We start from the raw sequence: 27,715 nt of genomic DNA, 5'->3' as shown, positions 1-27,715 counted from the left end.
TTGGGGGTCTGTATTGACATGTCCATTCCTCCTTTGTGGTTTTATTACCAATCAGAGCATATTATTACCTACCTTCCAAACCTGAGAATGACAATGTAACAATGCAGCTCTGTCTCTCATTCCTATTCCTAAAGCTCTGACTAAGAAATTTCTAAGACAGACGCTAATTTAACCTCCTATATACTTTGGTTTGTAGGAAGGGATTAGCATTCTTTAGCCCTAGCAGGTGCAGTTTCCCCTGCAGTCCAAGGCAATTGAAGATAGGGGTGCTAAAGAGAGATGTGGAAGACAGGGTGATTTTTAGCAGGAAGAGTCTGTTTGACTCCACTTGAATACTTGATAAGAGGTTAGTAAAGGGCGATTGGCAAAAGGAGGATTTAAGGAAACCAACACGGTATGGAGCAGTACTCAGGGGTGAGTAACAGTACAGAGTTGTTACCACCTAGGACTGAAGGAGCATCCTGTGAGGGTAGCTGTAACCGTATATAGCCTGACAGGATCTTGGGGCCTGTGGTAGAGGGACATAGACAACACCCAGTAACCTGAAAAGGAAGGACCTTGTAAAATAAATAACTTCTCTTCCCACCCTCTGATCTTCCATCAATATTGACAAGAAGTCAGAGGGCGAGGAAGCCCTTAATAAGTCCATGGGGTCAGGCTCCCTCTGCAGACTAGGGTGTGGAATTATAGATGATTGATTGATCCAGAAGGGCAAAAGTTGTCTCATTAAATAGTGCTTTCCAGAAATCTACCTCTACTCCCAAACTAGAGCCCCAGTAGTAATAAGAGAGAGATTCAGAGAAATATCACTTTTATGATGTGGATAATTCCATGATTTAAGAAAATATGACGTGCCAAATTTTGACTTCCATACGGATCTACTCACACTGTAAGAGAATTCACATAAAACTCCCTTACAAAGTGGTCCCCTTCATCATTTATAATGAACTTATAAAATGATATAAATGTTTTGGGGGTACATATAAAGTACTGCTCATGCAATTAACAGTCTCATGTGTATCAAAATATCTCCTAGGTTATGACTGTATCACTATCACCTATGTTAGATGCCTTACTCCCAAAATAGTATAGTCTTCCTGCTGTTTTAGCTAAGTGCTTTGTTTATGGAAGTAAGTGTTCAAGCATTTATCCTTTTGTGTGTTGAGTCATATTGAGATGGAAAAGGGGAAATAAGAGAGGTGAATACTTGTCTCATTGATATTGAGTTGTAGGCTAACTTTCCTACAATGCTAAAAACAAAATGGAAAATGCAGGGCATATGACTGATGTAAACCATCTCTAGGGGTTCAGTGACCTTCCTTCACTGAGAAAAGAGAAATGGAATAAAGGCCCAGGATGAGAGAGAACACTACTCCTTAAAACTTGCACTGCTAAAGGTTAGAGATTCTCAATGGTAAAAATGTTTTCCCTGCCCCTTTGTCATGCCTCCCCTTACAGTAATCCCATTTTGCTTTGAATGGTGCACATCTTTTTCAATTCCTCTTTTGTTTACTTCAAAAAACAGGATATTTCTTCTGAAAAGACAAGTAGACAGAAAGATGCTAAAAATGAGGATGGAGAACAGATGCCAAAACTGGAATTAGTACTCAGAAATTCCTAATGATGCTGTAATTCCCAGAGGGAAATATTTATTTATGTAAGGACATTCAGTTAATTATTTATAGAAGTAAAACTCGGGAAAATTCCACTCTCACTGTTTTGATCTACATACACTGTCCCTAGAGGCCTTGTCCTCTGCCATATGGGTTTCCATTCTCAGAATCCAAAAATCCCTGTTTGCTTCTGAACTTGATATTGCCTTTTTTAAAAATAAAATTTCTAATAATCATAACACTGATTTTTTTTGTGTGTTTATAATTTTAAAGCCCGCTAATTTAAAGTTGATTATACTTTCTTTTAAAAAAAATAACTTTTTTCATGAATACAGGAAAGGCGTAAATTTGAAATGTCTTCATAGAATTCAAAAGCCAGGATCAAGCATATGTACTTGCCTGATCAACATCACCAGCTGAGGTGATACCATTCAGTTATCTGTGACTTAATGGCTCTCTTCTTTGGGCAGGCACACGCCCTGCTCCAAAAGAGGCCAAAGAAAGAGCCAGATAACATCAAGCTTGGCAAATGGGAGTCAGGAGAAGAGGAAGGTTGAAGGCAATCATTTATTTAAAACACAGGAAACTTGGAATTTTCTTCTTGCAATTAAAGAAGAGAGAGGAAGTGTTAAAATGTAGCAGATTTTTGATGGTAAAAGTATTCTAAAAATATCAAGTGTTTTATGGCAATATTTCCCAGAAAATTGCAGAGCTCCCAAGGCAGGAAAAGCACTGCCTGCATGAGTAGTTTCCACCTCTGTACACCTCATTTCTTTTTTTCTATGATTCTTTAAATCTCCATTTGAAAAATTATAATTTTATAATAGCCACTCAAGTAAAAAAGTATTAAGAGGAATCATTTAACGCTAATGACAATAATAGTTAAAGGTACAGATCACTCCCACTCATTCTCACATTTTAATTCAAGTGCTTTTATGGATCATACTGAAAATTCTTCATAAAAGAGTATGATTGGTAGTCATTACCTATTCAAGCAAATGTGAAAACATAATGGTCCAAACACTTTATTAAAAGAGATTTAGGCTTGTAACAGAGACAAAACTTTACTGTGCCCTTCATATAACCAATAATCCCTAGTTCAATTTGCTGAAATAATATTTTATTAAAAAGATTTAGGCTTGTATGGAAGATATACACTTTATAGTATCCCTCATAACACCAATAATCCCTAGTTCAATCAACTTCAAGAATTTTCACTTTGAGGAAAATAGCAACAGTTTTTCTTTCTGATGTAGGATAAGAAGCCCATTGCCATCCTTCTATATCTCTATTTTTCTAGTCTGGTGAAGGTTGCATGCAAAATTCGAATAAGAGCTGTATTGTGATTCAAAATCTTGAAGCATCTTGGACAGGGTCCTATACTGACAATGGTCATTTTTATATTTTCTGGAACAATCCAAAGATTGCTCAATTCTGAGGAAAAAATGACAGGCAAAGCAAGCCAAAATTATGGGCTGAATATGGATTATTATCCTTCAGAGCTTGGCCTTTTGTGTGTTACAATTGAATGCCTTGAGGTGTCAAAAGGGAAGAGAAAGATGATTGGCAAATTTGTGGAACTGGCAGCTTGGGAGAAGATAATATGAGAATAATAATAGATGACATTCTTGGAAGAATTGCTTACAGCTATATCGTTCAAAGCTTCACCAATCTTAATATCAGCTATACTTCCTTCTTTTGAAACTCTACTAAGGCATATACAAAACTCTCAAATGGTGGCCAGTTAAATGGATTTGTAACTAAACTCTAAAATCTTATGTTGAAGGACTGATTTCCTCTCTCCCAGTAGAAAAGACTATGTGAATATCAGAAAGATGGTGGCAATTGCCATTGAAAGAGTTCTGAGGATTTAGAAAGAACTTTTGCAGGCAAAATTATTGCAGTTTTGGAATTGGTATAGATCGTCCACAGTAGTGGATGACCTTTGGCAAGAAAAGGGATGATAATTGAAAGAAACAATGATCTGGGGCCAGTGCCAAAAGAGGAAAGAACTGGAGTCCACTGAAGTGAATTCAAAATAAAATTCCTGGGGTTAATATGAGCATGAAAATTCTAGGGAGTGCTGAGAGACTAAGAAGTAAAAGTATAATTAAGCCTCACAAAAACTGCGTGAGAAAAAGTATAAACCACTGGTTCCAGTGATGTTTATTGACTTGAAGTTTGAATTTTTTCAGGAATTTTGAGTCTATGTGAGAATGGTGCAGTTAATTTTTTATAATTTAAATAATATTTTCCTTTAATTAAACAGTTGTGTGGCTAATAGTAGATATTCCCAAGAGTACAAGGAATGGGGGATAAAGGAAACATGCTAACCAGCAATATTCATAAAATTATGGGAATTTAAGAAAAACTATGAATATGAGTATTATATATCATTAACAGGAGTTTCAATCCAAGATCGATGGCTTTTGCTACCAGTGTTTTCATATTCATCATCCTCACAAAACAAAGCCCCAAGAATATATATCATTTAACTAAGGTCACACACATTCCGAGTGACCCCAGTCAAATTTAAACTCTTGTAATAAGATTCGGGGTCTGGAAGCCTTATGCAATTTACACTGAATTATATTCTAAGATATGGAAAGGGATTTGGATTACCCTGGAAAAGCCATTTACTATAGTATGATGTAGGTTATTTTTTTTAATTTATTTTGTTGGCCTCAAAACAATAAATATTCTCCTAATGATAAATTTGAATTCTAAATAAAGATTCCAAAAATCTGACATATGTACCTGGAAATATTTAGGTAGAATTTTAAGTACAGGACACATTAATATTTAACAGAAAATGCTGGTGCTTACGAGGAAGCCAAATGGATTCGTTAAAGACCTAATAGTCCTTTCAACAGGTATTTGGATGTTTCTCCCCTGAAGATAAGCTCGAAGGACATAATCTTTACAAAAATGGTTAACAATAACCCATAGGCCATGTTCTAAAGGGACAGCAAAAGACAGACTTCACCCTGTTTTATTCCCATAGAAATACATCGATCATAAAGAATCAGAATAATCCTAAGAATCAAGATTCAGGTCAAAACTATCAAGGTAAAATTTGGCCAGGATGGAAACCAAAAATCTGCATGATACTTTAGTAAGTCAATTAAACAGTTCATTTGGAAAAAGTAATCACTTTAGTTAACTAAAGCTCAATATAAGCCAACATATATAATGAGTTGCCGAAAACACTCATAAAATCTTTATACTGAGAAAAGATAAAAGACCATACTTAGATACTGTACTATCTTGGTCAGATCATATGCAGTGTATTATATTTATATATGGCCATTATGTTTTAAAATTTGATAATACTGGGGCGCCTGGGTGGCTTGGTCCATTAAACATCCAACTCAATTTTAGCTCAGGCCTTGATCCCAGGGTCAAGTTCAAGCCCTGTGTTGGGTTTCATGCTGGGTGTGGATTTTACAATAAAATAAAACTGTAGAAAATTTCAAGAGTGGTATGTAGACTATAAAAGGGACCTAGCTATACTCTGTAAGAAAAGTTCTGAAGAATCAAGAATGTTAATTCTGGAATTGAAAAATACTTAGTGGAGATGTGAAAGCTGCTCTAAAATATTAGAAGAAAACTCTTACAAAAGCAATAATTGGTAATTGGTAACGTTAGAGCATAACTTAATGTATGGAAGTTTAGAAAGAAACCTCATTTCAATTTCAGGGAGCATAGTCTTATATTTAGTAATTATTCAAAATTGAACTTTGTTTCAAGTCCATGAGCTCCCCATCACTGGACGATCGAGTGGAATTAGCAGAAAACGACATGTTGATTATATTAAAAACTACTGCTTTATGGGACGCCTGGGTGGCTCAGTTGGTTAGGCATCCGGCTCTTGATTTTTGACTCAGGTTATGACCTCAGAGTTTTGAGATCTGAGCCTGCCTTGGACTCTGTACTCAGAAGGGCATCTGCTTGAGCGTCTCTCCCTCTGCCCCTCCTCTGCTCACATGCATACCTTCTCGCTCTCTTAAAATTAAATAAATAAAATTAGAGGCTCCTGGGTGGTATAGTCAGATAAGCATCCCACTCTTGGTTTGGGCTCAGGTTGTGATCTCAGGAACATAGAATCTGAGCCCCATATGGGGCTCTGTGCTCAGTGTGGAATTGGCTTCAGACTCTCTCTCCCTCCCCTTCCCTTCCCTCTTTCTAAAATAAATAAATAAAACCTTTTAAAAAATACTGTTTAATATATCTGAAAGCTAAGGAGAGTAAATCTTAAACGTTTTCACCACAAAAAAAGAAATGGTAATTGTGAGACAAGGTGGAGGTGTGAGCTAAACCTTTGGTGGTCATCATTTTACAATATGTGGGTATGAAATCAACACATGGTGCACCTTAAACTTATATGGTTTTATATGTCAATTATATCTCAGTAGAGCTGGGGGAGGAGTTAAAGGCATTTTTATGTGCATTTTGATTCTGCTGTTTTGAATGAGGAGGTGGTTCTTCTAGAGATCTACTTTTCTATTGTTTCTGTACCACTGCAGGGCTGTGTATGGCACCCAGCAGGAGCAGAGGGTACTAATATCGATGCTAGGGAAGTTGCTCAGGGAGCAAATGATCTGAAGAGTCCCAAAGGTTTGAAGGCAAGTCTTTGAAGAGTCCCTCCATAGGGCAAGTCTCAGATCTGATTTGACTGCAACCCTGATTAAGAGGACATTCCTTGAAGTAGGAGGTCTGTAACTTAACTCTTCCTGGGGACTTTTCCCTCTCTCATGGCCTCTTTAATCTCTTTGTGACAATAAAGATAAAACCCAGCTCTGTTTGTTTTAAAGAGAATCACGCTACAACCCTCCCCACATCACCTCCTCATGCACGTAAGTCTATACAATCTATCTGAATGATGCACACTTGAGCAACTTGCAATAAAACTTTCCTCTTTCCATCTGATTCTTCATTCTTGTGTAATCATTAAATATTGTAGGAAAAAAAAAAACCTGAAAACTTCAAATGTTGATGAACCAGTGATATCCCTTTTTAGGACTTCTTTGAGTTTCAATGGTCTGGTGGACCACCTTTGATAGCAACACTTTGTATTACCATGTATAGAGAGCATCATAATGGAAACTGATTTATTAAAACTATCCCAAGCATATTTACCAAAAAAAAAAGCTTAATTTTGTAAGAAATGGAGGATATTAGTAGGAATGGTAGGGGTTTCATCTGCCAACAGACCTCGGGGAAAATTTTGCTAAAATTTCAGGGGGGATATCTAAAATATCAAAGCCAAATTCCTCTGCATGTTAGCAAGAAATCATCCTAAGAATAATATTCAAATATATGTCTCTTTTTAAAGAACTGTGCAAAAATGAGGTCTGGAAAATGATTGTAGCATGGTGCCTTTGGGTTATTATCATGCAGAAAATACATTGCTGGTTTAACGATGTCACAATGGCTTCTCCAAAACAAGGAAAACTACTCTCTACACCCTCAGCCTCTTCATCTTTCAGGTATAAGTTTGAGGGTCTTTATTTGTATGATGCATAGAATGGAGAGCTCTCTTCTCTGATCCTATGGGATTGTAAACTGGGTTCTTCTGAGATGGTTTGGGACAATATCAACTGGGGGGTGGGGTAGGGGAGCGATAGGGGCCAGCCAGGTGAGACTCTGTTAATCATGCACAAGCTTTAGGCCTGTTGACATATTAAATATCCCAATTCTAAAGGTAAAGGATAAGTCAAGGCAGTGTGTAACAATAGATTTTTAAATATGCCTAATTAAAAAACCAATTCTAACCTTCATGGTGATCATTTTAACTGCTTATTTTGATTCAATTCAACAAGCATTTGTTAACTTTCCAGTACATATTTTGTTTGTTGCTTAGGGCTGTGCCATTGCTTATGAACCTCCCTCCCCCTCCAGGGCCTCTGAACCCTCTAGCTCTTCATTTCTCAGGCTCACTATCCAAGGAAACTGTGGTAGCATTCTCGTCCTGCTCTTGTGAAAATTCATAAAGAGAAACGTCACTAAAATGGAGTCAGGATGTTGGGCAGGGAGTGCTCAGGCCCTACCCCTCATCATCAGTTACAAATCCAACAGGGAGAGACCAGCCTTGCAGGTGGATACTAGTTTCCTATTCTGGAAAGAGGAAGAAAGGCTTACCTCCTTCCCCAGCAACAGCCAATAAGGGACTCACGACTCCACAAATGCGAAGCCACTATACTTCCAACTCTGTTTACTCCATTGGACTTTTGGTTTGTAACAGCCTCCACACCTTACCCCATTCCTCTATAAATCAGCATCCCTCCCCTTTAGTCTCTGGGGTGGTCTATGGTTTTTCCACAGGTTGCTTGTCCTGGTTGGAATTATCTGTTCTTCCTGAATAAACACATTTTCTCAGCAAAATTGTAACCGAGTTCAACCTCGTTCTGCTCATTAAGGCCATTAAGCTGAGAGGCAAGGTGTTGGGGTAAGAAAAGGGACTTTATTCAGAAAGCCAGCAAACCGAGGAGATGGCAGATGGTTGTTCCAAAAAACCATCTCTCCTCAGCATGAAATTTGAGCTTTTTTATGTTAGCAAAAGGGGCAAGTTGAAGGCGGACATCCTCCCTGAGAGGCCATGTAACTTCTTTGTCCTTGGTCAGTTGATCTTTGTGTTACAGAAATCTGGTCATGGCAATCCTGTGAATCTTGAACATAGCCTAGTCATTTGTATAGAATTTCCTTATCTCCCTGGGCGAGGTAGGCTTTGGAAAGAAGCAGTTTTGCCCAATCTTAGCAATAACAGGCCTACCTGCAGGGCTAAGCAGAAGTGTCTAAACTGTATGTCACAGCAGCAAGGGAAATAGGAGCAATATGGAGTCGGACATGTGAAGTTTCTCCCTATTATGAAATAACTGGCAGTTTTAGTTTTTTAAGGTTAACATTTTGAATGCACAGATAGACCACCTCATTACCTGAGCTCACTCTTCTCATTCCTTGGGCTAGAGCTACTGCCCCCAAATGGGGAGATACTTGTTTTTCTTTTCAACCCTTCAGCTCTTTAGGTTTCTAGACTGCTGCCTGAAGTTTTAGTTTTATCATCTTTCTTATCAGGTAATCAAAGGAGTTCTCTAGAAATAAGGTCAAAGAGAATGAAAGGCTACAGCCCAATGTTGCATGTTTTTCTTATAGATCACAAGGCTAGTGTCTCAGGTCAAAAACAGGCTGAAAAATCCCCACACCACTGCAACCTCAGGACGTGCTTTTATGTAATCTTATCACAGTCATTTCTTCTCTCTTGAGTCTTGAAGTGCCTGATTATTTGGGACCAACCCTTTCCCCATGTTCCCAAGAAACCAATGAGGTACTCATGAAAACAGGGCTCCAGAAAACCTGTTATCATCTCTGAATTCCTAAGTGGATGTATCCTACAGCCCTACAACACAATTACAGCCTTCATTTCAGTCCCCTGAACTCTTTGCTGGTTGTATATTTGATCACCCATAAAGATTCAACTGATTCTTCTGATTCCCTCTACACTGCCTTTCGTTTGAACAATAATCCTAATATTACATATCCTTCGAACCAAATTGACAATCACTTTTTATTCATATATTTTCTCAAACACAATTCCATATTTCTGATTCTTTTCATCTTTTCACGCATCTTTCTTATCCCCGATTATGTGAAAACAACATAAGGATTCTGTTAAACTCTGAAATTATCTTTTAATTCCTCAGACTTAAAACCTAAATTTGAAAATAACCAAGAGTCCAACATGACTTTGATAAATGTGGCATTCAATTAAACAAGGCCATTAGAGGGAGGTGACTACATAAGCTGTGGAGGCCTACATAAGCAAACCAAAATCTAAGCCTGTAAATGCCTCAAGGTTATGACACTGAAACCTAAAGACAACCAATCACAGAGTCAATTTGGCTTTAAGTTTCAGCCAAGATACAATTTCTTTGCTTTCTTTCCACCTTTTCTCTATCAAAGTGTCTCTCCAGCTCCAGTCACTCCTGGCTTAGTGCTGCCCAGTTCAGATAGATTTTTGCTCTAGAAAACTCTTAATATTTTTAATGCAGCTCATTTTATCTTTGAACAGTGAAAACTCAGTTATTATTGTTTGCCAGAGTAAAAACCAAGTTAAATCACTTTTATTCCATTAAAGTAGTATAGTCAGCCATTAAGTAATTAGCATCCAAACTTCCCATCCCGCACTCATCTCGAGCTCCTAGAAATACCTTGTTTGGCCATCTGTCTGAGTCAATTTATTTTAATTAAAATAAGCAGTTATTCCAGACAGTAAAATAGAAACACAAACTTTCTGTGGAAAGACATGTAGATACAATGTTGTTTCTGTACAATGTTTGATGATCATAAACCATATTCCAAATGATTATTCGTAATCACTAATTCTCAAGATGAAAATCATTTCATATAATAAAGTTGAACAATTAAAAATGAAAAAAAAAAAGATCTAGTAGAAGCCTTCACTGAAAAAGGATTATTTGTATTTGACATAGTCTTACAGTAGATAGACTATATATGTATTTTAGGTTAGAAACTAGTCACATTTCACATTTCAACTAGAGGAGAAAGTCTGGAAGTAATTAGAAGAGACACCTGCCTTAAACACAAAGGCTACAACCCTGTAGCTCTCTAAAATGCTCCTGATTCCTGGTTCTTCTGAAGATATTCCGAATCCATAAAGAAAAACTTGGGGTGTCAGAGTTTCAGAAACTATTGCCCAAGGGTGGCCAAAAACACAACTTAAAGATCAGTGAGCTGTTTTTTACTGACATCTTTTTCTAATAATACTTTTTTTTCTAAATCAGAAGCATCAATTTTCCAAAACTCAGAAATAGTTCATAAAAATTCCAGTTGTTTTTATCCAGAACAACTGTATAACTATCCTCAGCAAATGATCATCTCATGTTTTAACTGATTTTAAGTGAAATCCAGTTGCATTAACATTTTCTTCATGAAATTTTTTTCTACATTACTCAAGTGTTTACTAATTTGTCAAATATTGTGATTACTTTGAATATATAGCAACAAATCATATATATATATATATATATATATATATATATATATATCACATTTTCTAATGCTCATAGTCACCTGTACAGGCAAGCAAGCATTACTACTCCTATTTTTTATAATTAATAAACTTCATTTCTTAGAGAAGTTTCAGCTTCACAAGCAAAACTGAGCAGAAAGTTGCCATATAACCTGACGCTCGCACGATCACAGCCTCCCACTTTGTCAACATCCTTCCCCAGAGTAGTACATTTATTACAATCTATGAACCTATATTGACAAATCATTATCACCCAGTGTCCAAGGTTTTCATTAGGGCTCACTCTGTGTGAGATGTATCCACCATTACAGTATCAAACAGTATTTTTCACTGCTCTAAGGATCTTCTAAACATGTTTTTAGAATTTTAGAACAGTCAAACCCAGCAGATTAGACTCCAATAAAATAATTTCTCCTGGAAGTGCCCGGGTGACTTGGTAAGTTGAATGCCCGACTCTTGAGTTCAGCTCAGGTCGTGACCTCGGTGTCAGGGTGGGGCCCTATGTGAGTCTCCATGCTCAGAGGAGACTCTGTTTGAGATTCTCTCCCTTTCCCTCTGCCTGCCCCCTCTAAAATAAATAAATAAATCTTTATGTGTGTGTGTGTGTATAACTTCTCCTGAAGGCAGTCCTTGTTAAGAACAGAATGCTCTGGTGCATTTCAGAATGGTTCCATTTCCCTTCCTTGTGCCAAAGATGGAGGGGATTTTTCTCACATTTTCCTCATATAGATTTGGTTGAGCTCCTGAAGGTAAAACTCACAAAATTGTGCTCCTCTCCAAAGTGATCGGGTCTCACAGGAGTTTTTAACTCTCAGAGTTGTGCACACTGATCTTCCAGCAATTCATCACTTACGGTGCAGATTTTCCCACCCCAGCAGTGATTCCTATGGTGCATATGGGTTTTTGCTCTAGTAGGTTGTGATTCTTAACAGTTGCCTTGTGCCATCACTTTTCTGACAAATCTAAGAAGAGTTGATTTCTCAGTTTCTTCAGCTTTTTCAAATGCTAGGATGGAGTAGCACCTTCTAAGCTCTTTACATGCTGGAACAGAAATAAGTCACTGTTCCCATTTTAGGATGAGAGAACTAAGAACTGTAGGAGGTAAGTCTTTTCCCCAAGATCACATAAGTATTAGATATAGAGTTGAGACCTGGGCCTACTGACCCCAAGTCTGAATTATTAGCTTGTTTTATAATTGTATAAAAGAAGCCTTAGATTCTTATTTATCCATTCTGGAAAGGAAGTGATTAAATTTGGGATACTGATTCAATTTCTTACATTCAGGAAAGAAGGTCATTAAAAGAGCATTCTATTCCTAAGAATTTATCTTACTTAAAATATGAAAACTTACATATACAAATAGGTTTATTACAGTGTGATTTATAACCGAAAAAAAATTTAAATAGCTGGAATGATTATGATAATTATGCACATCCTTGCAATGCGATATTAAGAAAAGCATGTAATAGTAGAGTTAAATGTTTATGATACTGTATTAAGTGAAGATGACAGACTGTAAAACTGTCTCCATTTAAAATGGACAATAAGGGAAATTTTTTTTTAAAGTAGTAGTTGGGAATATTGAGCTTTAAAAAAATTGAATTATATTGTGATATATGTGTACCAAAAGTAACTTTTTTTTAGAAAAATGCATTAATGGTTTTATATGCAAGTTGGAGACACTGTATTAGTCTTTGGAAAGAAAGGACAGCTTATTTCTTACAAGTTTAGTTTAAAATTTAGAATTGTAAGTATCAGCTTTTGACAGGAATATGTCATTGTTTACATGGAGAACTATGCTAGCATAATGGGTACCAGCCTGTTCCCCTTGCTATATCATGTGCTTAAATGAATGGCTTTTCAGAGGCTTACTAAAATGGCATTGCATGTTAGTTTAAACTAAGTATTTACGGTACAACAATGCAGGGAATAAAAGGAAAGGAACACTGAGCAATTTCTATAGAAAACGGATTTTAGTAATGTGGTTCAGTGCAAGGCACCATCAACAGGCTTGTATTCATCCTCACTCATTCTGCACACAGTAAAAGATGCAAGCACCTAAATCCATGAGAATAGATAAGCCTGACTTGAAATGTGTTTCTCTCTTTGGTAGGATGGTATAATGCTTTTTTTTTTTTTTTTTTTTTTTTTTCTTTTTCTTTTTCAATAATTCCTTGCGGCTCCAGCTCACACACAATGAATTTCTGGCTTCTTTATTGAAGGGGGGAGGGGAACAAGGGGGGAATACCACTTTTTAAAGCCAATACCACAGAAAATAACTCCTTTTGTGTAGAGAAGGATCGATAGTGGTCTCTGTGTTCTTTCTCTTTCTTGTTTGTATTTTCTATTGATGTGCACAAAAGCTAGTCATTTGGCTCTAAGAGTTGTTTAAAAATTTTTTAACAGAAGGAATAGAGAAGTAAACAGTAATTTTAACCATCATTGACCTACTTTTTTAAAAATTCCATTCTGTTCTTAATACACATACCCCAACAAAAGAAACAATCTTGATGTATACCTATGTGCCAAAACATTTCCTAACTTAAGTTTATTATTTTCTCTATTGTAATGAATGCAATTATAAAAGAGCTCTAATTGGAATTTTAATTTCAGGAATTTTCAATCTTGATAATTATTTGCCTGCGGCCTCCTCTGCCTTTATTATGGGAAGATGATTGTCTCACTTTGAACAAGTGGCTTAGTGATTGGAAAAAGGAATATGGTTCTTTTCCATTACTTGGGCCCTGGTTGGTTTTACACCAAATTAGGAATGGAAACAAGGAAATCCATTAGACTGTCTAGTTTTTTTTTTTTTTAAAGAGTAATGTGTATCAAAAAGCCATTTTCCTTTGGACATTATAAGCTGAATAGGCATACAAAACAAGAAATTGCTATATACATAGACCAAAGGGTTTGATGAGCTAAGAATCACACTGAGTAATGTCTACCAGAGTATAATTACCTACGGGCCAATTATAGCTACAGTACATAAAGAAATGGCTTACATGATGAAAGCAATCTAGATATTTATCTGATTGGAAACCTGACCTATTTATCATTTGTTCAACAAATATTATTCATTGTACACTGTCAGGCACCATACTAAGGACTATGGATTAAAAAGTATGGAAGAAACTTAATCATTCCTTTCTCAAAACTGAGAGACAATTATAATATAAAGTGATATGCTCAATAGAGAGTTGGAGAGGGAGCTACTGGCATAAATTCATGGATGAAGCTACCTTAGAAATAAAAGTGTATTAGAGTTCTCTATAGAAACGGAACCAATAGGAGATGCTAGATAAAGATGTAGATAAGTAGATACAGATATATGTATAGAGATACAAAAAGAGAGGGAGAGAAAGAGAAATAGGTTTATTATAAGGAATTAGCCCACATGGTTATGGGACTGAGAAGTCCTAAGATCTGCAGTTGGCAAGCTGGAACCCAGGAGAGCCAATAGGGTAGCTCCAGTCTGAGAGCAGAAGACCATTATTTGAGCTCAATGAGTCAGGCCAAAGAATTTCCCCTTTGCCCAGTCTTTTTGTTCTATTCGGGTCTTCAGTTGATTGGGCGATTGGGTGAAGTTCACCCACATTCTGGATGGCAATCTGCTTTACTCTGCTCTACCCATTCAAACGTTAACCTCATCCAGAACATCCACGAGGACACACCCAGGAAAATGTTTAACAAAATCTCTGGGCACCATATGGCCCAGTCAAATTGACACTTAAGATTAACTATAATGGTGACTTAGGTCAAGAAGGATTTTTAGAGGAAGACATAGCTAGCCTGAACACTGAAGGACCCACAGAGGGAGAGGAATTGTGTCCTAAAGTGGATTTTACCCAGAAGTCCACTCATATGTAGTTTAGATGATTCAGATAATAAGATTGGGGTTTTTTAAGATGATGACATTTAGATCAGAATTTAGACTTTGAGTTGATGCTGTAATAGTTTCAGATTTTGGGAGATCTTGGGATGAGGTGAATATATTTTGCCCATCAGGTGGAAATTCAGGCATTTATCCAGATAGCATCTCCAATATTCTTCATTCTTTTCCAAAGTTCCATGTTTTCCACTCTCAATCTTTGTACTTTATCTTGAAGAACTTGCTCTTCCTTTACTATTCCTTGTGGTACAGGTCCACTGCTTCTAGTTTAGTTTTATCTAAAAATGTTTTTATTTCATTTTCATTTTTGAGTGATATAGGATTCTGCATTGACTGTTTTCCTTCTTTCAGCATTTTAAAGATGTTGTTCTGCTTTATTCTGGTCTCCATGGTTCAATGAAAAATTTAACATTTGTTGCCTCTTACGGAATAGTCATTTTTCTCTCACTACTTGTACTTGCTCTTTCTTTCCTTTTTTTCCTTTTTTTTTTTTTTTTTTTTTGGCTTTTTTTTTTTTTAACAGTTTCACTAAGATGTGCCTTAGCTGGGCTTCTTTGTGTTTATCCTGCTCGGTTTTCCTCTAGCATCTTGTAGCTTCAATTTCTGATTCCTTATTTAATTTGGGAAATTTTTACCACATTATTTCTTCCAATATTTTTCCCTTCATTTCCTCTCTTTTGGGAATCAATATATATTTGACCATGAAAGGTCAGTGAACTCTGTAAAGAGCCAGATAATAAATAATGTAGAATTTGCAGGTCACATATCTGTTACATATTTTTCTTTTATAATTTTTTTAAGCAATCTCTACACCCAACATGGGACTGGAACTCACAACCTTGAGATCAAGAGTTGTGAGCTCCTCCAACTGAGCCAGTTGGGTGCCCCCCTTTTGAAATTTTTAATTGTGGTAAAATAAAAATAAAATTTACCACCTGAATCATTTTTTAGTGTCCCGTTCAGTGGTATTAAGTACATCGTTGTACAACCATCACCACCATCCATCTCCAGAACACTTTTGATGTCCTTAAATTTCATCCATGTTGTGACACATATCAGAATCTCCTTTCTCTTTAAGGCTGAATGATATTTTGTTATATGCATATGTCACATTTTTTAAAATCCATTCATCCATTGATGAACACCTGGATTACTTCCACCTATGGCTATTGTGAATAATGCTGCTATCGCATGAATGTTTTGCCTTCTCTTTCAAAAAGATAATACTTTAAAAATGTAACTAACAACCATTCTTAGCTTGCAGGCTGATTTGGCCCATGGGCCATAGTTTGAGAATTTCTGAAATAGGTCTTTGAGACTCTTTTACCTTTTTTTTTTTTAATTTTTTATTTATTTATGATAGTCACAGAGAGCGAGAGAGAGGCAGAGACACAGGCAGAGGGAGAAGCAGGCTCTATGCACCGGGAGCCCGACGTGGGATTCGATCCCAGGTCTCCAGGATCGCGCCCTGGGCCAAAGGCAGGCGCCAAACCGCTGCGCCACCCAGGGATCCCTCTTTTACCTTTTTAAAGGCTTTTTTCTCTTTGTGTTGTTGGTATTTTTTTTTTTTTTTATAATCTTGAGTGAATGTCTGTTATTCTTTTTTTATTTTTAAAGATTTTTTATTTATTTATTCATGACAGACACATAGAGAGGCAGAGACACAGGCAGAGGGAGAAGCAGGCTCCACGCAGGGAGCCCAAGGTGGGACTCGATCCTGGGACTCCAGGATCATGCCCTGGGCCAAAGGCAGGCGCTAAGCCACTGAGCCACTGGGGCTGCCCCTGTTATTATTTTTTCAAATTCATTTACTCTCTCATCCAATATGTACATTTGGCTGTTAAATTCATTCAGGGATTTTTTTTTTTTTTTTTTTTTTTTTAGCTTCAGAAAATTCATTCCTTAGTTCTAAAATTTCCATTTCAGGCATTTTCATTCATCGTAAACATGTCTAATTTTTACTTTACTGATGATAATAATAGCCATTTTGAAAACCTTGTCTGTTAGTTCCAACATCTGTTTCATTTTGAGGTTTGGCTTGATCCATTTCTTCTTGAGACTGAATATTCTGGTTTTGCTTAGTTTGGATAATTTTGCATTGTATCCTGGATATTGTCAATGTTATATTTTAGAGATTCTGAATTCTGTTATTTTTTATTGACATGTTGTTTCCTTTGAGTAGTAAATATTCTTGACTTAGCTTGAACTGCCAACTCTATTTCTTGGGCAGAAATTCCCATCTGTTTGGGTATTTTTTACTCAGTGCAAATGCTTACTTCTGTCCCAAACATACGTGCTTCAAGAGTCAAAGAAATGGGTTAAGCAGAACTTGGGAATTCACCATTTGACTCATTCACTTCTGGGATTCCCCTACTCTCTTCAACATGTACAACTTTCAAGCTTCAGAGTTCTGATTCCCCGACCAGAAAGACTTGGTTTCTTCCTTGTGTGCCCAACCCCAGTTCTACTCACCATATATGCACTGAACACCAGACTTAAAGTGAAAGCCATGGAGAGGAATTTACTTTAGATCTCCCTCTTGCCTATGAGCTTGCACTTCCAAGGAGTATTTTTACTTCTTTTCACTCTCTTTCGGATATTGTACCTCAGAGTGTTGCTTTCTGTATTGTCTCGTTCCATGGTTATTTTCTATAGGAATGGCATCAGGTCGAGTCTTGGTCTGTGCCTATTTGTACAGATTTAATCAAAGATTAACAAATATCAGTCATTATAACAGCTGAGAAGCAACTTTTTCTACATTTGGAACTAACCATCCACTCCACCCTACTACATGTATTATTGAAAAATGTATTTTGGTTTTGGTTCCTTGATGCTCAGTAAGAGTTCTTGTGAACTAGAGAGGTAAAAGCATTAATAACAATGCAGTCCTATAAAGAAAAATCCCACAAATAGGAACATTGTTATATTATGATTCATAAGAACATTTTGGTTTTCATCCTTTCTGAAGAGTTTCTACTTAACCTAGATAGTACTAAATTAACGCAAAATGTGAAAAATACCAAATTCACACAAGAAATATAACAATGTTGTATTTCTACACATACTTGGCTAAGAAAATAGTATGGCCCTATGATAAAAGAGAATTTACATTTACATTATTCCACCTCTCTCACTTTTTTTAACATAAAGAAGTGATAATGTTTGAGTGAAAAAATAATCCACTGCTACATTGGAACAGCCATTATAATATTCAATACCTTTATGTTGGCTTTTTTCATGTTGAGAAAGAAATAAAACAGTACTATATTATTCAATAATGTAGCACTCTTGAGTCTAGCAAATCTAAGGAGAAGAGAAAATAATATATCTAAAAATCCAAAGAACTGAAATTATTTGTTCCCATATTAATTCTCAAATTGTTTATGTCTTAGTTGCATTTTACTTTTGTCTCCAAATCAATTCCACCATGGGGAAATATCCAATTCAGCTACCTCAAATAAAGCAGAATTAGTTTTTCTTTTATGAAAAAAAGACAAATGAGAAGCTCAAAGAATTTTCACAATGTGAGCATACCTGTTTAACCAACTACAAACAAAAAATAAAATATTACTAGAGCCCCAGATGACCCTCTGTTTGTCCCCTCACAGTCACCATCTTGTCTCAGAGGTAAGCACTATTTTGATTTCTAACAGCATAAATCTGTTTACTCTGCTTTTGAAATTTGTATAAATGGAATCATTTCAGACTTCTTGCCTTGACATTATGTTTGTAAATATTATATGTATTGTGTGTAGCAATAATATATTCATTTTCATCAATGTATTTTGTTATATTAATTGGTACTGTTTTTAAACCTCTTCCACTTGGGACACCTGGGTGGCTCAGCAGTTGAGCGTCTGCCTTAGGCTCAGGGCGTGATCCTGGAGTCCCGGGATCCAGTCCCACATTGGGCTCCCTGCATGGAGCCTGCTTCTCTCTGCCTGTGTCTCTACCTCTCTCTGTGTGTCTCTCTGAATAAATAAATAATCTTAAAAAAAATAATAAAGTTCTTCCACTGAAATGTCTAATTTGTTTCTACTTTGGGGAACTTCAAAAACTATTGTGAAAATTCTTGTATATATCTTTTGGTGCACATTTGTATATATTTTTAGTTGGATATATACCTATTCCTGGGGTTGCTGGATCATGGGAAAAGCATATGTTTAACTATAGATAACTACCATTTTCTAAATAAATCTATCAATTTACACTTTCAGCAGTGTTTCAGAGATCCCATTGCTCCAGATCCATATCAACAATCAGTATTATCTTTTTTTTTTATTATTTAGTTTTTCTATTTGGTGTATAACAACAAATTGGGATTTCAGTTTTAATTTCTCTGACAAGTAATGAGGTTGAGTATATCTGTATAGGTTTATTAGACATTTTGGGGAAGTGCCTGCTTATATCTTTTACCCTTTTTTTAAAATATCTTTTACCTTTATTGAATCTTCTTCCTCTTTATTATCTGTAGAAGTTATTTATATATTTTGGTTATAAGTTCTTTGTGGACTATGTATATTTTACATTGTAAATATCTCTTCCCATTCATAGCTTGCCTTTTTACTCTTTTGATGAATATAATAAGTTCTCAGTTTTAATGTAACCCAATATATCTGTTTTTATCTTGAGTTAATGCTTTGTACTCTTTTTAAGAAGTCTTTAAGTTTACGAAGATACATTCCTATTTATCTTCCAGAAGATTTTATTATTATTATTATTTAACCCGTCATACATCTTATTTGTTTTGATAATGTAATAATGTGTTTGGGTCAATTTTTGTAATGTCTAACCTGTTTTATCCGTATTCTGGTTTATTTGTCCTCTTTTGTGCCAATAGCATAATGCATTAATTATTATTGCTTTATAATATATCTTGCTATCTGATAATATAAATCTTTATTAAAAATTATATTAGATAATTTTAGAATCAACTTATCAGTTTCTAAAAAGGCATTGAGATTTTTATTGCAATTGTATTGAATCCATAAATCAACCCAGGGAAAATTGACATCTTTGCAATAGCTTTTCAAACTATGAATATGGTATACCCCTTCATTTATTTTCTGTTGTAAGTTATTTTTCTCTCCTTTTTTTTTTTTTTAAGATTTTATTTACTTATTCATGAGAAGCTCAGAGAGAGAGTGGCAGAGACACAGGCAGGGAGAGAAGCAGGCTTCATGCAGGGATCCCAACATGGGACTCAATCCCAGGACTCCAGGATCACGCACTGGGCTAAACCGCTGAGCCACCCAGGGATCCCTTAAGTTATTTTTCATGTAAAAGTCTTAAACATATTTTTTTCTGGAGATTTTATGTTACTTTTGTCTTTTTACATTTTACATTTTTATTTTCCAATTGCTTATTGATGTTTTATAGAAATAAAATGGAAGAATATTGAAATCGATTGCTCCATTTCTGACATTTGATAACATCTAAAGTAAGTGATTTATTGATTTAAATAATCCTTTCAACCTCACTTTGCATTGCCATAGATAATTTATTAATTCAGATAGCATAATCTCTTCTAGTATATTGCCCTAGTATTTTACCTTAACTAGTCATCAAGGTATTATTCTAGTTTCTGGCTTAATATACCTCTAATCCAACATTATAAAATCCCAAATTAACCATGTCACTCTTGTGATTTAAAAATTTTTCATAACCTAGAGATAAATTTCTTTAATATGTAAGATCATTGATTGACTTAAGTTACCTATGTAAACGGGTTATTCAGCCAAGCATTACTTATAGTTATTTAAATGATCCATACTTTTTAAATCTATGTATTTTACACTGTGCTCTTTCCTCTATTTGTAATGCCCTTTCTTCTCTTCTCTACCTGGTAAAAGCCTCCTCAACCTTCAACACCTAGTTCAGGGGCATCCCTGGTGGCCCAGTGGTTTGGCGCCGCCTTCAGCCCAGGGCGTGACCCTGGAGATCCGGGATCAAGTCCCACATCGGGCTCCCTGAATGGAGCCTGCTTCTCCCTCTGCCTGTGTCTCTGCCTCTCTCTCTGTGCCTCTCATGAATAAATAAGTAAAATCTTTAAAAAAAAAAAAAAAAAAGATCTCTTAAAAAAAAAAAAAAAGACTTAGTTCAAATGGTTATGTTTGAATACCCTTAAAGTCACGAAGCAGATATAATCATTCTCTTCCCACATTTTCTTTATACAATTATAAATGTCTATATCTACAATTTTCTAACATACACCACTTAATATTATCAAATTTACATATAAAGGACAACTTTAAAACATGGAATTGAACAAAAACATGTTTCTTAGGATAAATACTTGAGGCTACGGTGGCTTCAAGGGTCTACAGTATATCAGTAAGTCTTTCAACTTTTTTATTCTGACGTCTTCAGTGTGACTTTCACTGTCAATTTCACCTGTTGGTACAAGAAGGTAGCTGGAGACCTACTTATTATGTCTGTTTTTTTGGTTGCAGAAGAGGTAATGATTGAGAGGTAATGATGATGATAATTGACATATCTCCCAGCCTTCTATGCAGAGCATCTCAGGTGGTCTTACAAGATATTTTTGCATGCATGTCATTGGCTGAAAAATAATCACATGGCCATGCTTAGCTGTAAGTAAGACCAAAGAGTATAGTCTTTTTTCTCAGTAATTTATTACCCAAATGATTGCTCAATTACTATCAAATAAAGACAAAATGAATACTGGGTTGGCCCCTGGCAGTCTATGCCATTATCCTTTACTATAAGCTTATGGATTGTCTTCCTATTTATCTCTTTGTTTCATGTGGACAACACAGAGCCTGGCACAGTAGGCAATCATTAAAATTTTAATGAAGAATACATTTGATACTGTAAAAGATATGTGAATATATATTGCAGCAATCCCTATTTCAAGAGATTTCTAGCAACCAGCACTTGAAAAGAAAATAGATCTCAACCTCAGTAGTCTAGTTTGTCCTCATTTTTGAAGATTAGTAAAAATTACATCCCTGAAATGTTGAGTATTCTTAGCTAATATTGATTTTATTGATTTGATGTATATTTAAGCATATTTAGTTTCTCAGAGAATTAAAAAAAATACCACGCAGAAGGAAAAAAAATGAGGAACTTTGGCTATGAACGTATATATAGTCAGTAACTCACTCCAACAGAATTTAGAAACTTTCCCATTTGGGAAGAAGTTGTAGTCACACTTTGAAATATTTCAATTATAAAATACTGTATAATTATGATAAAGCAAGGAGGTATAAATGGACAAAGGGAAAGTTCACAAAATATTAATCTAGCTTGTGGTCCTTTTCCAGCATGAGTGGGTAGATTAAGGGACAAAGGGAAAGTTCACAGAATATTAATCTAGCCTACAGTCACTTTCTAGCATGTGTGGGTAGATTAACATCACAAGAATTATAATACCAAGAAACTGTTATGGAATGTCAAAATCCTAAAGTTAATTAGTGACCCATTTTTTAAAACTAGTGCTTCATTATCATTCATATTTCTAAACAGAGCTACCTTAAACTTTTTAATGAATCTATATTATATTCTTAAGTTTCCCATTAATTATCAGTAGATTTGAAGAAGGTTTGTTTACCTGTCACATAAGGTAAGAGAGAAAGGAGGTACAAATGCAAATGTAGCTAACTGGCAATGAATATTATTGAAAAGGGAAGTTAAACTGATTTTTTTTCCTCACAAAGAATTAATAAGCTTTGATCACACATTCAATACTTTATTGATCACGTATTACACATCAGACCCTGTGCCAGGTAAGTAAAAGAGCCATGCTCCTACTTATACAGAGTTGAGAATCAGGTAGAAGAGACAGAGTTTAATAAAATAATTACAGTTGTGAATGTGTAATTATGAAAATTCATTCAAGTGAATTGAATGAAATGGACATGATGCTATGATAGCATGTTAAAAAAAAAAAAAAAAAAGGCTCCGGGCTCAAAAAGAAGAGGGAGGAGGCTTTACATAAGAACTTGACTTTGACACTATTGTTGAGAAACACAAAAATTAACTGTTGTTTAGGAGGTTTTGATTAGTCAGTTGTATTATTTTAATTTGTGTAGTAGAAAGTTTAATAAGCAGGATACCTTACAAAGTGTATTACTGAAGCACATTAAATAATTGCAAATACTTAGCACAATATTTCTGCAACAATTTTTGATAGAGAAAATGTCAACAATATAGCTTTATTTTTCATGAGTTAGGTTTATTTTATTTTATTTTTAAGATTTCTGTTTATTCATGAGAGACTGAGAGAGAGAGCAGAGACATAGGCAGGGTCCCCAGGGATCATGCCCTCAGCTGAAGGCAGATGCCTAAACACTGAGCCACCCAAGTACCCCGAGGGTTAGGTTTATAAAGTTTTATCACAATCAGGTTTTCCCACCGATATTAGAGATTTCTCTCATCAACCAGTTGTTGTTTGGCGCATACTGTATGCCGGTAAGAGCAGGAATCAGGCTTTCATCAAAACTGGTCTTGGAATAGGTGACTTTGGGCTATGTTTCTTAGGTTACAAAAGCATCACTTCTGGCAGTTTAGAACTGTTGGTTCCATATGATAGCTACTAGCCAATGATGGCTATTTGCACTTGAATTAGATTTTCACAAAAGTTAAAATTTTCATTCTTCAGACTCACTAACCACATTTCAAGTGTTCAATAGCCACCTGTGGCCAGTGGCTTCTGTATTGAACAGAATATATCCATCATCCACAAAATTTCTATTGGGCATCACTGGTCTAAAGTACCTAAAGTAGAGTGGCTTCTGTGACTTGGAGAAAATGAAACCTTCAATCATTAAATGGTTCTATTGAAATCGATGCTTGTTTGGCAATAGGAAGCAAAAGGACCCCAGTGAACAGCCTTACACTGATCCATTTCATGTGAGACTGTTACTCCATTTTTTATTAAGAAAAACAACAAATAATAAAATGTAATCCCAAGTGAAAAATAAAAGAACGTCCACTAGTAAAAGAAGCAGAGAAAAGATGTTGGCTTGTGGTTCATTAGGCATTGACTGAGCATCATTTTTCTTAAACTGATGATCAAGAATGAAAGGCCCACTGATATATCTTCTTTCACCTTGGAAGTTTCTTATTGGTTTCCTTCTGGTCTCCACAGAATATATTCACAGATATTAATTATTTATCTTCACTCCAGGCTTCCAGAAAATAGAACATGAGACAAAGATTAAGGCACCTATACTTTATTAGTGGGTAAAAGTCTAGCACAGTCAAAGTGAAGAAATTAAGAGAGATGAGGCAAGGAAAAATACAAACGATATAATGAGAAGCAGTGCTAAGAAGTATACCTTATAAGGAGACAATGTAGGACATTCAGCAAGTATTTTCACTCAATATGTGGGGCTTTTCTGAAACATTTGAAAGGTGAAAACATAAATTGAAGCAATCCATGAAAGGGAGAGATAAAAGCATATTAATGTGCCTTGTTCTCTTTCATCTCCTTTATCCCACTGGTCAGGTTCATATCATAGGGAGCTGACCCCACAGTTCCAATATGTATTATTAAACAGAGCAGCAATCCCGGAAGGGGAAGCAGTAGGGTACAGATAGGTCATAGTGTATACAGGTGGTGGAGTATGCAGGCCCTGATTTCAGCTTGGACTCCAACCAGATTGGGAGGTTGGCAAGAGCACCAGCAAAGGAGGCAGAGAAGTGTGGCCCAAGAGTAAAGTTGACTTGAATGTGATTAAAATTGCAACATAGATAGTTAAATCTTTAAAGATTGAGGATGACTATAGTAGGAGGAATGGCATCATTTGAGACCATGACCTCTAAAGATGCTGGGAATTTTTAGGAAGAATGAAGGTCATGAAGGTCTGGAAAGGTCATGAAGAAGGTGAAAAAAAATAGAGCAAACAATCGTTACTTGAAAGAGTTGCAGGGAAAGCAGTGGCCTCAAGGGTGAGGCATTTTTGTGTCAAGATAAATAAAGGAAAGAAGAATTTACAAAAGGTTGAACATAAAGGGTAAATTCATGATTACTGACTCAAGTTTCAGGGAACAGAGTAGAAGGGTTGGGCAATTGGGAGAAGTATAACATTGGGTTACAGTAAAGGATATATAGAGCTTCATGGGAATGAAGATTCCGACTCCGCTTAGGGAGGATTTGAGAGTCAGGCAAAGGATTCTGGTAGTTTATCTAATCACTTCTTCATGAATAAGAGTATGAAAGCTATAGGCTTAGTCTTTGATAATGGGTGGGGTGTGGGGGGGAGAAACTAATATGGAAATCCCCAAATGATATTATCCTGGGAGTAGAATTTTTAAATAGAAAGATATCTTTAATTTTCTGGAATGAATTCTGTTTTTAAAACAATTCCATTGCTATAGTCACTTCTTACATTACCATAAACAGACAAAAAATGACAAAAATCTTGTGCATTCATTAGAACATCTCTAAATATCATATCAAAATCTGGCATTTCAAAATATTTAGATCAAATCTAGTTGCTAGAAAATGTTCTTTCCCATATTTGCCACTTTTTGACTTTCTAAAAGAATGCTACAAAATAAAGTGTCTTTTTTTTTTTTTTTTCAGAGAGAGAAAGTCATTCCATAGTGCATAGGCTGTTATCTTTACATAAATCTTGACTATTTCCGTTTGTGCTAATCAAAATGCATAGAAACATGAGTAACTATGATCTTAAAAAAAACTGCTAAAGACTGCAACATGAATAGCTATTCTTCATAGATCAGGAAAATACATATATATTTTTTAAGTCTAGGTGACCTTTTTATCCCTTTCGGGTTGCATTAAGACTCTTTTTAGAACTGAATACAAACTCTGTGTACCATAAGTATCCTTACCCACCTTCCTGATTGTGTGGCTATTTTCTTCATTTTATGTGCAACACTTGGGTTCTGTTCAGGCTGACAAAACACCTATTGTCTGAGAGTTAAAGAAAACATGAAATCAATTAGCCATTGTCCTACCATTCCCCCTTGTTAATATAAAATTTCTGATAATAGGCCTGAAAGGAAATATTCTTATGTAGGATAAAAACTTAAAGGCACCTTTAACAATCACAAAAGCAGAGAATAAATGTAGGGAGAGCATATAATGCTCTTCCAAGGCAAGCCACTGGCTCCAAAGAAAGAAAAGCTGAATTATAATCAAGTGAAAAGTAGTAAAGTTTGAGACAAAACAGAAAAAAAAAAAAAAAAGAATGTTTAGGGAAAATTCCTCTTTTTCAAAACCAAAGAATCAAAAAAATTTATTTTCCTCTAATAAATAAAATTATTACTCAAGGAAAGCATGAGATCCACCTGAAGAGTCCTCTGGCTGACTACAAAGAGACCATCTTGCAAATACACTGGTAGCTTTGGTTGTTTATTTCATCTTTTGAAAAAAAATTTAGAAGTCAGAAAAGTTAAGAAAACAATACACACATATCCATTACCCAAGGTGACAAATACTTACTCTTTGTCATTTAGCTTCGGGTATGTTTTCATAAAATAAATGCAATCATTATGAATAAAGTTGGCCTCCTTTACTCCTCCATCACTCTACTCTCCTGTTAACTCTCCAGAGGCCACCGCCATCACAGCCTTGTGACTCAGGCACTTGGTGCTTTTCCACTTTGGTCCCAGAAATAGTAGATGCCCTTGTCCGTGGTTTTACTTTCTGTGTTTCAGTTACCCCTGGTCAACCACAGTCCTAACGCAAACGATCCTCATTCTGACACATGGTCAGAAGATCCACAGTAACCTGACACCACATCACAACGCCCACATCATTCATCTCACTTCATCTCATCACAAAGACATTTTGTAATCTCCTATCATCACGAGATGGAGGCTGAGTACAGTACAATAAGTTTTGAGAGACCACGTTCACATAAATTTTATTACAATGTTATAATTGTTCTATTTTATCGTTGTAGTTAATCTCTTACTGTGCCTAATTTATAAATTAAACTTTACCGTAGGTATATAGGGGAAAGCAAAAAAAAAAAAAAAAAATAGTATACACAGGGCTCAATGCACCCAAGGTTTCACACATCCACTGGGGTTATTATATTTCCCCCATGGATTAGGGAGGACTATTGTATATACTGCCACTATCAAAACATTGTATATTTTAAATTCCCATAAATGTTATCATGGGAGCCTAACATTTGCAACTTGTTTTTCTTTTTAATTCAATATTATTTTTCTGAGGTCTATTCATGTTGGCACATCACTTATAAAAACACTACCACATTTCATTTACTCATTCCCCTTTTGATATTGATTTTTTAGTTTCTGATATTTCACTATCACAAATTACTTCATAGTAAACATCCTTTTTTATATCCTCATGTTGTGCTTGAAATTGTTGGTATGTTCACGTCCGAGGAAAATGGCTAAGGCACAGGTAGGAGCATCTTCAACTTTATGACACACATTGCCAATCTGCAAATCATTCCAGAGACTACATAGTTTCCCCAATATATAAGAGTTTTGATTTACTCACATTCTAAATTATACTTAGAAGGGCCAAGTTTTAAAATCTTTCCATTCTTGTTGGTATAAAGAGCACCCTTTTTTAATCTAAATTATATTTTCTTGATGAGTTATGAAATTGAGCATATCATTAAAAATTTTTTTAAACATTCACATTTGCTCTTCCCCAAATTGCTTCTCATGTATATTGTCTGCTAATTTACTAGACTGGTTATTCTTTTTTCCTATTCACTTTTATGATTTCTTTTTAACATTCCAGTTATCTAATCTTAGTTATATAAGTAAAAGAATTCTCATATCTTTTTGTGTTGAATTTATCTATACTTCCCTCGTGATTTTTTATCTTAAGGAGTTCTTCCCTTCCACATTATAAGAAAAATAATCGCATGCATATTCTAAAAGCTTTCAACTTTTGCTTTTAATCTTTAGATCTTGGATCCAACAGGATTATTTTAGTGGGTAGAGTTTGTGATAGGGACTCTTGTCTTATCTTCTTATCATATGCAAAGCCAGTTGACCTAGCACCAACTACTGCAGAGCTCATCCTTTGATGACCTTTTGTCTTATCTCTGTCACACACTGTGTTCCCATGTGGGTTTGAGTCTCTTCTTTCTAGGCTCTTTTTGCTGACTCTTGTCCAATTAAATATTTAATATTATGCCTTTAAAATATGATAGGGGATAGGGCTCCTGGGTGGCTCAG

At 35.6% G+C, this 27,715-nt stretch overlaps 1 protein-coding gene and 1 long non-coding RNA gene across 3 annotated transcripts in view; one reads left to right on the top strand and one right to left on the bottom strand.

The window, feature by feature from the left end:
• CBLB (Cbl proto-oncogene B) overlaps nucleotides 1-27,715 on the top strand; it is a 407,079-nt gene that overhangs the window by 31,832 nt on the left and 347,532 nt on the right. Inside the window, exon 2 of one of the 2 annotated variants that reach the window (XM_038582710.1) lies at nucleotides 19,934-19,994. The exons of the other annotated variant lie outside the window; for it this stretch is intronic. The gene's annotated coding sequence lies outside the window, so the exon portion shown is untranslated. The remainder of the gene's footprint in view (nucleotides 1-19,933; nucleotides 19,995-27,715) is intronic. 2 annotated transcript variants of the gene reach the window in all.
• LOC102156767 lies at nucleotides 22,824-26,314 on the bottom strand. The gene is made up of 4 exons (XR_005383237.1): nucleotides 25,989-26,314; nucleotides 25,380-25,457; nucleotides 23,857-23,916; nucleotides 22,824-23,706 (listed from the first exon to the last, which is right to left on the bottom strand). It is a non-coding gene; the product is annotated as an uncharacterized LOC102156767 (long non-coding RNA).

Source organism: Canis lupus, chromosome 33 (genome assembly GCF_011100685.1).
Source record: "Canis lupus familiaris isolate Mischka breed German Shepherd chromosome 33, alternate assembly UU_Cfam_GSD_1.0, whole genome shotgun sequence".
In the NCBI taxonomy this organism is placed as follows: Eukaryota; Metazoa; Chordata; class Mammalia; order Carnivora; family Canidae; genus Canis; species Canis lupus.
The sequence above is the reverse complement of the archived record's forward strand: the minus strand, read 5'-3'. Positions and strand labels throughout refer to the sequence as shown.